Below are 10,736 nucleotides of genomic sequence, written 5' to 3'. Positions count from 1 at the left end.
TATTCTTGGGTGCGTCTTTGCAAGAACTTTTTGGGTGCAGGTGTGCACGGCGTTGGGCAAGCCGGAGTGGACACCCACTATGGAGGACGAATTGCCGGCATGGGTCTTAAATAACACAGTGGTTGGACTGCAGCAAAAGGACGCGCATGCCATCCTTACACTAGGATTGTGGGAGTTGTGGAAGCACCGTAATGTCATTGTGTTTGATATAGAGTCTCCATCTTTAGGGAGGTTGTTCGGTAGGTTTGTGAGTGAGGGCCGGGCTTGCCAGATGACGGGCTTGCTCAAGAGTGACCTAACTTCTTCGGAACGCAAGGGGGGTGGAGAATGCGGGAGGAAAAAACCAAGAAGGTGGAGGCCACGCTACCAACTTCCCTTTAAATTTCTCATGTGTGCCTCCGAGATAATTGAATAAAAGTTAACTTCTAGTACAACATTAGTACCTGATAAAATCTTTGAATCACTCTTGTTTTATAGGTAACTCCGTTGACACTTTCTTCTAAAACTTTTTGTGCTTAAGCTTCATGCCGAGGTGCACTGATCAAAAGCTCACCCGACTTAACCATCTGAGGTAGGGGATGCAGCCATGCAGGTACTCACCTTCAGACTTAACCAGCAAGTATGCAGAAAACTGCGCAGTTGTGTGCTTCACCCTATAGTCCCGATCTAGAGGCGCAGAGATAGATTTACGTGTCTCACCGTGAGGTAGTGTGAATAAGGCATGCGCCAAACGCCTCATGGTTTCGCAATGCACTTGTTTAATTAGTGTGATCAGTCATATGGTTTTGCAACCACTTCATTTGTAATATGTAAGAGCATCTCCAATACTTGCCCTATAAAAGACCACACATACTTTTCTTTTGACATTATGAAGCCAAAAGACATCTCCAACAATTGCGGGAAAACGAAAAATGGAGCAATTTTTTTGGGATTGCCTTGCCCAAAAATTGGGTTGCAAGAAAAGAGCATTGAAACCAGAGAACAAAAATCTTCAGCAGCGACGTTTAATCCAAACGCACATCTCAACAGCCAAAAAGTCGAAATACAAGAACGTGCAAACCCGCAATGCATAAATAAAAAACAACGAATGCAAGAGTAGGAACACGTGGTGGTGGTGGTGGAACGGACACTGCGTTAGGTGTGTGCGGGTTAGCGGAGCTGCTGTCGGCCTTTGCCGGCTGCGTGGAGGTGATGGTCTGCACTGCTACAGGTGATAGCCTTGCCGGTGCCTGTGGGCGTGGTGTTTCTTCTTGGAGGCGTTGTTGTGTTCATGTGCATCTTCTACTTCCGGATCAAGCTCTTCGGGCGAAGCGAGCCGACGGTCGGCCACCTGTCACTGCTAAAAATATACTAAAATTATACTTAGTCACAAAGTCGCTGCGAGAAGACCCTCTCGATAAGTATATTGTTATTGTAACTAGTTAATTGCACATGCATTACAACGGACGCAGACTCTAGTGGTTCAACACTAATCTTGTCAAACATATACCTTACATCAATTTTGGTACTCCCTCTGTTTTTATTTACTCTGCATATTAGAGTTGACTGAAGTCAAACTTCTTAAAGTTTGACCAAGTTTATAGAAACGGATATAAATTGATATCATAACAAATTTATATGATGTGAAAGTACATTCAATAATGAATCTAATGGTACTGAATTGTTATTGTATATGTTAATATTTTTGTCTATAAATTTAGTCAAAGCTTACAAAGCTTGACTTTGACCAAAGCTAATATGCGGAGTAAATAAAAACGGAGGGAGTAACATTTAATTTAATGGGAATATGGGTAGGGGAAGGCAAAAAAGTTTTGATTTAGTCGAGATTTTGATAAGATTGATTTGATTGAATTAATGCAGGAGAAGATTTTGAAAAATATCGATTTGTTTTAGATTATTGCACGTTAATATGTTTACGTTGATTCTATTTTGTGCGACATCGATTGGCGTTTACCAAAAAATCACCATGAAACAGAGAGAGGGGGGGGGAGAAAGCGGGAGGAAAAAATCGAGTAGAATGTGGAGACGACGTTATCAACTCCCCTCATATGTCCATCGTCGGAGATAACTGAATAAAAGTTAACACTCTACAACATTATGTCCTCACGTGAATCTTTTAGGATCTGACAAAATCTTTTAATCACTCTTGTTTCGTAGGTAACTCTGTTGACACTGACTTTTAAAACTCTTTGTACTTAATCTTTATGCTGAGGTGCACTGATCAGAAGCTCACCGGACTTAACCATCTGAGGTAGGAGATGCAGCCATGCAGGTATTCACCTTCAGACTTAACCAACAGGCATGCAGAAAACTGCGCAGTTGTGTGCTTCACCCTGTAGTCACGGTCTGGAGGCGCAGGGATAGATTTACGCATCTCACCTCAGTGAGGAAGTGTCGTTGTAGTGTACGCGCGTCAGGTCGTTGACGGACAAGTAATGACCATTGTTGTAGTGTGAATAAGGCATGCGCCAAACTCCTAATGGGTTTGCAATGCACTTGTTTAATTAGTGTGACCAGTCCTATGATTTTGCAACCGCTTCATTTGTAATATGTAAGAGCATCTCCAATAGTTGCCCTATAATAGAGCACACATACTTTTTCTTTTGACATTTTGAGGCCAAAAGACATCTCCAGCAACTGCGGGAAAACGAAAAATGGAGCAAATCTTTTTGGAATTGCCCAAAAATTGGGTTGCAAGAAAAGAGCATTGAAACCAGAGAGCAAAAATCTTCAGCAACGACGTTTGATCCAAACGCACATCTCAACAGCCAAAAATTCAAAACACAAGAACATGCAGACCGGCAATGCATAAATAAAAAACAACGAATGCAAGAGTAGGAACACGTGGTGGTGGTGGCGCGGCCACTGCGTTAGGTGTGTGTGGGTCAGTGGAGGTGCTGCCGGCCTTTGTCGGCTGCGTGGAGGTGATGGTCTGCACTGCTACAGGCGATAACCTTTCCGGTGCCTGTGGGCGTGGTGTTTCTTCTTGGAGGCGTTGTTGTGTTCATGTGCATCTTCTACTTCCGGATCAAGCTCTTCGGGTGAAGCGAGCCGACGGTCGTCCACCTGTCACTGCTACAAATATGCTAAACATTATACTTAGTCAGAAAGTCGCTGCAAGAAGACCCTCCCGATAACTATATATTGTTATTGTAACTAGTTAATTGCCCATGCATTGCAACGAACGCAGACTCTAGTGGTTCAACACTAATCTTGTCAAACATATACCTTACGTCAATTTTGGTAATGTTTAATTTAATGGGAATATGGGTAGGGGAAGGCAAAAAAAGTTTTGATTTAGTTGAGATTTTGATAAGATTTATTTGATTGAATTAATGCGGGAGAAGATTTTGAGAAATATCGATTTGATTTAGATTATTGCACATTAATATGTTTACGTTGATTCTATTTTGTGCGACATTGATTGGGGTTACCAAAAAATCAACATGAAACAGAGGGGGGTGGGGAGAAGAAAGCGGGAGGAAAAAATCGAGTACAATTTGGAGACGACGCTATCAACTCCCCTTTAATTTCTCATATGTCCGTTGTTGGAGATAACTGAATAAAAGTTAACACTCTACAACATTATGTACTCACCTGAATCTTTTAGGATCTGACATAATCTTTTAATCACTCTTGTTTCGTAGGTAAATCTGTTGACACTGACTTTTAAAACTTTTTGTGCTTAAGCTTCATGTCGAGGTGCACTGATCAGAAACTCACCGGACTTAACCATCTGAGGTAGGAGATGCAGCCATGCAGGTATTCACTTTCAAACTTAACCAGCAGGCATGCAGAAAACTGCGCAGTTGTGTGCTTCACCCTGTAGTCACGATCTGAAGGCGCAGGGATATATTTACGCGTCTCACCTCAGTGAGGAAGTGTCGTTGTAGTGTACGCGCGTCAGGTCGTTGACAGACAAGTAATGACAATTAATGTAGTGTGAATAAGGCATGCGCCAAACTCCTCATGGTTTTGCAATGCACTTGTTTAATTAGTGTGATCAGTCCTATGGTTTTGCAACCACTTCGTTTGTAATATGTAAGAGCATCTCCAACAATTGCCCTATAAATAGAGCACAAGTACTCTTTCTTTTGACTTTTTGAGGCCAAAAGACATCTCCAACAATTGCGGGAAAACGAAAAATGGAGCAATTTTTTGGGGGGATTGCCCAAAAATTGGGTTGCAAGAAAAGAGCATTGAAACCAAAGAACAAAAATCTTCTGCAGCGATGTTTGATCCAAACGCACATCTAAACATCCAAATAGTCAAAACACAAGAACGCGCATACCCGCAATGCATAAATAAAAAGACAACGAATGCATGAGTAGGAACACGTGCTGGTGGTGGCGCGGCCACCGCGTCAGGTGTGTGCGGGTCACGGAGGTGCTGTCGGCCTTTGCCGGCTGCATGGAGGTGATGGTCTGCACTGCTACAGGCGATAGCCTTGCCGGTGCCTGTGGGCGTGGTGTTTCTTCTTGGAGGTGTTGTTGTGTTCATGTGCATCTTTTACTTCTGGATCAAGCTCTTCGGGCGAAACCCTAGACCCGGCTGGGTCAGGCAACGACCTCGTCCCTACGACGTTTCCTCCTTTGGGGCGTTGCTTTGAAGACTCTTGATCCTTCTTCGTGCCTCCTTTGGGTTGGACATGCACGGTATCATGGTTGGCAGGTGCCCAACCGGTGATGTGAGTGGTTGGCGCTGATTCTTGTGTGGCAACGATGGCGGCTTCGGGTGGAGTTGATTTGCAGCTGAGTTTTGATAGTCGGTCTCATTTGGCGTGTTCGAGGGGTTGTCGTGCTTCACTCTGTTTTTTGGAGTCGGAGTTGCTGAGGAGGGCCCTTGCGGCAACGATGACACGAGGCGGGTGGTTGGTTTTGGTGCAGGCTCAGCGCTTTTTTCCTGCAATGCTCGTTGACAAAGTCAGAGCTGCCTAGTAGCCGGTGTGTACGGTTGATTGTTTGGCATCGGCCGGCGCAGGCCTCGGCGTTTGCTTGCGGTGAGGGCTACATCGATGGTTGTCGATTGTGGGGTCGGAGTCGCCCTCATGGAGGTGTGATGACGATGACACTAGGTTGCAACCTTGAGGGCGTTCTCTCCTTAGTGACGTGTGTGCGTTCTTGTGTTGGTTGCTAGGTCGCCGTGTGTGTCCTGTGTGGACGTGTTGTAACAGTTTTCGCTTGATTTTTCATTGATTAATCAGGCAATTCTTCTCTTCTTTATTAATAAGATGAGGCAAAGCTTTTGCCTCCGTATAAAAAAAGTAGAAACACAAGAATGCACTGATTTCGAGATTTAAACCGAACATTTGAAAAGAAAAAGAAAAAGATAAAAGAAGCAATGGTCTCTAGAGCTCTCTAAAAATACAAGCACACTAGTTGCTCTTTGCTCCCAGCATCATGTAGGCACGCACAACGAGCTCCCTAAAACGTCTCGAGCTTCATCCAGCAGCAGAACATGATAAACAAGACCAGAGGATTCAGCCTTCATCGAGACCATTACGACATATATAGCGAATTAAGGTAGCAACAGAACACAGCTTCCGGCAATTAGAAGTTGAGTTTAATTACAGTAGCAAATATAGCATTGTCAGACTAGTCACCAAGAAGTATCAAGGACATCCTCTAATTTCCTCAAAAAGAATAACAGCCTCTTACAATGCAGTCAAGCAGAAATCACGGTTGATCAAGCAAGGGTAGTCATCAGTCAAGCAGAATGTGCGCAGATAACATCAAGTAGGAGTAGGAGGAGTGGTAGTACTAGATTCAGATTCAAATTACCATCTGTTAGATGATTCTTTTTTTTCTTGGGCAGAAGATCATCAGACCATCCAGTGTGGCTCGGGCAGAACTTGGCGGCAAACAGGGAAGGCATGACGGGACGGAAACCTTCGGAAGGCTGGTCTTTGTCTCGCCACTTGGGTGAGAAGCCATCTTTGATCGGACGATGGCTGCAGGACAGGAGAGATTTTGTGCGCATGTTGATGCTGATCACACACTCAATCTCCCTGCATAGCCGAGCCCTTCTCTCCCAATCGAGGTAGTAGTCTCCCAGCAAGAGGTAGAGGACACCATCCTCGTCGGCCTTGAGGACTGGGCACTGCGGCATGGCCTGCGGCAGCCTCTCACGCTTGTAGGCCTCCGACTGCCAGAGCAGCGGCAAGGGCAGCTCCATGTCTTCATCTCTCGTCCATGAGTGAAGGTCTGGCGACAGAGTCCAGCTCCGCAGCACAACGTCGGCAGGGGGCGTGTTGTCACGGGGGTTGTCGCCACTGATGGTGACAATGGAGATGAGCTTTATGGAGTTCCCGACAGGGCCCATGGTCCGACGATCCTTGGGGTAACTGCGGGAGAAGTCACGGCCTTGGCACTCCTCGGGAAGATGAATGAAGTCCAGCTCCACGTGGTCAAGGTCTTCGCTGGTAGTGGTACCGGTGGATGGCATGTCACAGACAATGGCGCCAAGCATGAGATCGGCTCAGAAAACCTTCCCTTTGAAAGTGAAGGCCGCGTCTACTTTGTACGCCGGCTGGCGCGGCACCTGGGTATGCGGGCTGAAGCGCGCCTCCTGCTTCGTCCACTTCTTGCCAGCGGCATGGCTCGACCACCGGAAGATGATGCCCGACGACCCCTGCAACACTCTGTCGCGTGTAGCGAAACGGAACCCCAGATTGAACAGATCGTAGGAACCGTCGTCGCGTGGCAGGACGGCAGGTTGCCTCAGGAAGAAGAAGGGCACAGAATCAACTCTCGACGCGAAGTCGTAGCCCTCGAAGGAATCCATGGTGGCGGGGAGCAGCGAGAGCGAGTTCTTGGCTGCGTCGTAGACGAGCCCGTACCACCTGTCGCAGAACCCCAGAGTCATGACGAGGTAGTTCTCCACGACGGAGTCGAGGACGCACCCGATGCCTCGCTCCTGCGTCTCGATCTTGGCGCGCACAGACAAGGTGGGGAGCTCCGGCGGCTCGACGAGGTGCGCGTCGAGCGAGAACTGGTCCAGTATCCAGGACCCTTTCTCGATGTCCCCCCAATCTTTGCTCGCCTTGGCCATGATCTTGTCTTCCTGATCCTTCTCCTCGGCGTCGAAGACCGGGACGTGCTTCCTCAGTACGACCCAGGAAAGCCTCCTCGGTGAAGACATGGCGAAAGATCGCCGGAGATGTGGCTGGGATTGGGAGCCCTCATTGATTGATCGTTTTTAGCAGCCGAGTTTGAGTCTAGAAAAATATTTTGAGTTATTTAAGAATTATATATCGGAGAGTTTAGAAATTTTTTTTACTCCCCAGTCTCCTTATCGCTCTGGTAAGGCATCCTGGCGTAGAGTTTTGACTCTTCTCTTCTCAAATTTCACTAAAAAAAATTTAGGATGACGCGGGTATCTTGGAATCGTTCCGATGGTTTTGTGACGAGAACATTGTTCTTGGTGCCTCCTGTCTTTAGGGGTTGTGGCAGTGTTCCAGGGAGTTGAGCTCCGAGGTGTTGCCGTCACAATTTTATCGTTGCAGTTCTGGAATATCTGAGTTTAGTATGCCGACATCGAAAATCTCTTTTATGCAGTTCGTTGGTGAGATAACCTCGACGCCAGCCAGTACTGGGGCGGGAGTTCGGGAGTATCGCCATAACTTGTATAACGGATGCTTTTCGAAGGTTGAGGTAGATGGTTTTCGAAGTTTTTCTCGGTTATGTGTTGAAGGATGGATACGGCATGATGTAACGCCCCGGACACACCCGCCGGTGATCGTTACTCCTGGCGGGATCTAGACTAGCCCCACAGATCAATACTAGTCTTTTCTGCGCACTTTGTCCTCACTCATGCGCACCCGGGAGCAACTTCCCGGTCGGTCACCCATCCTGATACTACTCCAAACTGAGCATGCTTAACTTTGGAGTTCTGTCTGAATGGGCTACCGGAAAAGAAGGAATTCCTTATTTATATGAGTAGTCTATCATCCCTAATAAGCCAGGCCATCACATACACCCCCACTCAGAGGAACCGACGTCCTCGTCGGGCCACAGGAACGTTCCCTCTTGGCACATACGTCTGTGCTTCCAGTCCAGTACATGTGCCATGCCGTGTGCCACGACGGGTCACAACCGTCATGAAAAACATGACCACGCACCTGTCCGCAACCATCCGTGTAACCGCGAGGGTCGGCTCTGATACCAACTTGTAATGCCCCGGACACACCCGCCGGTGGTCGTTACTCCTGGCGGGATCTAGACTAGCCCCACAGATCAATACTAGTCTTTTCTGCGCACTTTGTCCTCACTCATGCGCACCCGGGAGCAACTTTCCGGTTGGTCACCCATCCTGATACTACTCTAAGCTGAGCACGCTTAACTTTGGAGTTCTGTCCGAATGGGCTACCGGAAAAGAAGGAATTCCTTATTTATATGAGTAGTCTATCATTCCTAATAAGCCAGGCCATCACATAATGGTATCAGAGCCTCCCGAGTCCCGATCCCCGACTCGAAATCCATAAGTTTAGGCTTTAGGCCGTTTGCTGATGCCTGTGGACGGTGGAGATGCGGCCATACCCAAATAACTTTTTTTAGGGGACCATACCAAACAACCGGAAGGAACCCTATTGGGCTTCATTCTGTTGGGCTTCTAGAAGCCTGGGTGGCTTCTGGCTGGCCACGGTTATTGTTCCCTCAAAAAAAGAAAACTAGGGTTATTACAGTCAATAAGTGGGTCTAGGTGAGGGCCTGGTTTGATCTAGTTTTCAGGTGAGCATCAAAATTAGTTTTCTGCCCGAAGAAGTTTGATATCTGCCATTTAAATGTAGTGTGGTGGAACATGCTGATTTTTGTTGCGGTGCTGTTTAATATGATGGTGAGTATGTATGCAAACTTTGATGGCAATGGATGCTTGTAGATGTCACTTAATGTACAAGTTGAGTTTATGTCCAGAAACTTTGTGAAGAAACTTTGTGAACTTGCTGTGGTCAAATGGTGTGATGGACGTTAATGAAAATTGGGTGGGAGTGGTGTTTTGTCATGGTTAATCAGCATGACAAGTTTGAGCTTAAATGGATGGATGGAAAATACTCCTTCCTTCACAAAGTGGTTAGGTGGATGCAAATTTGGAAAATTGTGGAGGGAGTTGTGATGGGTTGTTTATGCTCAAAGCTTGTGTGATAGTCATGATATGATGGTATGATGGTGTGCACAAAGTTTCAGCTTCATAGGATGAAGGCACAATGTACTTGCTTCACAAACTGACAAATCTAGCCGAAACCCTAAATGGATGCTCTGGTCAAAACTTGGTTTGGTTGTGGGTATTTGTGGATGAAAATGGTGAATATATTTGTAGGAGAAGGCCTACAAATAATTTGGTGATTTCTGGTGCAAGGAAAATTGGTGGTGTAGTCCAATGGTGGTCTCTGGGGTTTAATAACAGAAATGACAATTAGGTTTTTGGAGGCAAAATCCTAATTCCAAGTAGCTAGGCAAGACACTTACTCTCAAATAAATACAAGAGTGCAAATAAAATTCAAGAACACCAACATAAAAAGACAAAAGCCAAATCTCTGAAAAAGAATTTTCCAGAAGTGAAAATCTAGGGTGTTACAATACAAATAGCCATGATGCGCGGGAAGAACTACATATCTGAAGCAGAATATAGCAGATTTAGTCAGAATAGAGACATGGTTGTCATTAGGTGGGGAAGATACAAACCTTACAGTAGAGTAGGAAGAGTGTGGACGGAAGGCAAAAGGTGAACAGAGCTTTCATCGTGATGTTGTGAACGAGCATGCGATAGGAGCCGTTGGATTCGATGTCTACGCCAACGATGAAGCTTGACAGTGAATCGATGAGAACTAGCCCATCCAGTAGCCAGAGACCTCCAAGAGGATGTCGCTGCACCAGCATGGTTGCAATTACGAAAAGTGACTGATAGAGTCTGTGGTGTGCTACTGTATCAGGTTATGTGGATGGGAAGATGAAAACCGAGTCCAAAAAAGGCCTAAAAATAATGTTGGGGACATATTAGCGACCGAGGAATGACCACGATCGTTTGAAAGAACTCCAGACCCAAATGAGAACTGAATAGATTATTCGGTGAGGAAGAATTGAATCCAACCTGAGAGAATCCGTCACCGAGGAAGAGGAGGGACGCCACTTCGACCTAGGAAACACACTGGTATCACCAAATCTGGTGGCCCGATGAGACGAAACCCCAAAACGCCATATAAGATGAAGATAAACAAACTACTTGTACTATCAGACTAGACAAAAGGGATGGGTGCCTCACCAAACTCTCTGTCGGCAACGGCCAGCGAGGGGACGAAGGAGGAATATTGGGGAGGCTTGGGAGAAGGCGTGCGAAGGGAAATGGAGAGGACCAATTTTGTGTTATTTTTCATCGTGTGTTGTGTTGTGTGAGTATACGCTTTTACCACGGAACTGCTTCACCGTTTTGCTGGCTTCGAAGAATATATCTAACTATAATCCCTAATTATAGTAACTTTGCTTCATTGCCAGGTCGTCTTGCAACCCACGCATGCTTGAGGTTGTAGGCGGCTAGTTTTCAAGAAGAAAACTATCAAATAAGTTGACTCGGCGGTGGCCTTCGAGGGAGCAACTTATGTACTCATTGACGGTTGAGCTAAATCTTTGCCTTCGGCAATTCCCCTAGGTAAATGAATATATACTATTCGGCCTTTCTCAAATATGTTGCTCGCATTCTTCCGTCTTGCATTTGAAGTAAATCTTTGGCTTCAAGTTGGCCTT

At 46.1% G+C, this 10,736-nt stretch overlaps 1 pseudogene; it reads right to left on the bottom strand.

Moving 5' to 3' along the window:
* Positions 1-5,706: 5,706 nt before the first annotated feature.
* LOC125507517 (uncharacterized) lies at positions 5,707-7,140 on the bottom strand (annotated as a pseudogene).
* Between the last annotated feature and the right edge of the window lie 3,596 nt (positions 7,141-10,736).

This window comes from Triticum urartu, chromosome 5A, assembly GCF_056163025.1.
Source record: "Triticum urartu cultivar PI428250 chromosome 5A, HENAU_Tu73, whole genome shotgun sequence".
Lineage (NCBI taxonomy): Eukaryota > Viridiplantae > Streptophyta > Magnoliopsida > Poales > Poaceae > Triticum > Triticum urartu.
This window is presented reverse-complemented; position numbering and strand designations above follow the sequence as displayed.